The sequence below is a fragment of the Sesamum indicum genome, unplaced genomic scaffold (assembly GCF_000512975.1).
Source record: "Sesamum indicum cultivar Zhongzhi No. 13 unplaced genomic scaffold, S_indicum_v1.0 scaffold00199, whole genome shotgun sequence".
Classification (NCBI taxonomy): domain Eukaryota; kingdom Viridiplantae; phylum Streptophyta; class Magnoliopsida; order Lamiales; family Pedaliaceae; genus Sesamum; species Sesamum indicum.
In genome coordinates, this window is record NW_011628094.1 from 112,632 (window position 1) to 113,999 (window position 1,368).

At 36.3% G+C, this 1,368-nt stretch overlaps 1 long non-coding RNA gene across 2 annotated transcripts in view; it reads left to right on the forward strand.

Annotated features, from left to right (window-relative positions):
- Positions 1 to 198: 198 nt before the first annotated feature.
- LOC105179755 overlaps positions 199 to 1,368 on the forward strand; it is a 10,246-nt gene continuing 9,076 nt past the window's right edge. For both annotated transcript variants that reach the window (XR_002286382.1, XR_002286383.1), the window contains exon 1: positions 199 to 479. This is a non-coding gene — a long non-coding RNA (uncharacterized LOC105179755). The remainder of the gene's footprint in view (positions 480 to 1,368) is intronic.

Here is a 1,368-nt window from a genome sequence, read left to right on the forward strand (position 1 = left end):
TAAACAATTAAGACGCCCAATGCAGTCCAACTTTACATCATAAATTCACCCACCGCATCCAGTTTTTTATGTGGAATATGTAATGTAAAATATGAGCAAGAGTGGAAACATAATTTTTTCAATACGCAGGCCTTTCCGTTTTTTTTTTTTTTTTCTTTTTTTCATTTAATCCGTAATACCCAAACCTGAGGGTACATGTCTGTATAATTATCCCGTAATCTTCCATTGTTATTCCAGCTCTTAAGATTTGACAATTTGTAGGACGTGAACATTTATCTAAATCATGAGTGTTCCATGGTTGCTCAGGTTCATTGCTAAGAGGATATGAATCAGACAGGAGACCTGCAAACTTGACAATGATGGCTTTCAGAAGGCATATTCCATTGATTTCAGACCACTCAATGTACTGCCCGCTGCTGCATTCCAAGGGGCTCATTATATTTCACCATTGAAAAGGCAAATAATCTCGTATGCATCTGGTGAGCAGAGATTTCCGCTTTTCTTATGACTTGTAACAGTTAATTTTCAGAACCATGCTAGTTCTTTTTGAATGATGAATTCTATTACATGAAGTTTTAATGGAAGCCACTTTTTCTTTTATGATGTTTGGTCCCCTTGACCTGTCCAAATCCAATTTTCATCCCTCTTTATCTTCTAATTCAAGAACCAGCTTCAATTTCTGATGGTTTTAAGGGCCTTCACAGTTTATCATTGTTGGTTATTACCACGAACAGTTCAGTCTCCTTTCCAAGTTGAATACATTCATCATCTAATACCATATTGTGAGTGAGAGGGTGTTTCTGCTGTTTGAACCTCAAATTAGGATTTTCTGTACAGTTTGGTCTTATGTAGACGTTATTCGTGATATTCCTGTATTTAGTCAGTTTGGGTAATATTGAAGCTGATGAGCTTCTGCTCAAATATTGTTTAATTTGGTAATTTACTGAGTTGTGGAGCTTTGTGAGTACATGTATCATGAATGATTATGCTACTCAAGATTGATTTATGATCAGCTACCCCCAAAACACTTTCATTTTTTTTTCTCGAAAATATTCAACTTGTTAATAGATCTGAAACTTATGCGAACCGATTCATTAGTTCATTGGTAGTGCTAGCTATTCTTTTGAGTGGATGGGTGGGCTGGTCCTCGTCCTATGTTTATCTTTTTAATGTTGTTCAAGGGTTGAAGGAGTACAATATTTGGGCATGGAGATTGGGTGGTATTAAGTTAACACTAGTAGCACAATGACATTGGGAGGAGAATAAATGGAACATAAGTATTGTCAAAATCTTTTAGATACCTTTGAGGACTTACCATGCTGGCGATCAACATAACAAAGCACGACGGTCTTGTTTATAAGAGTGTCA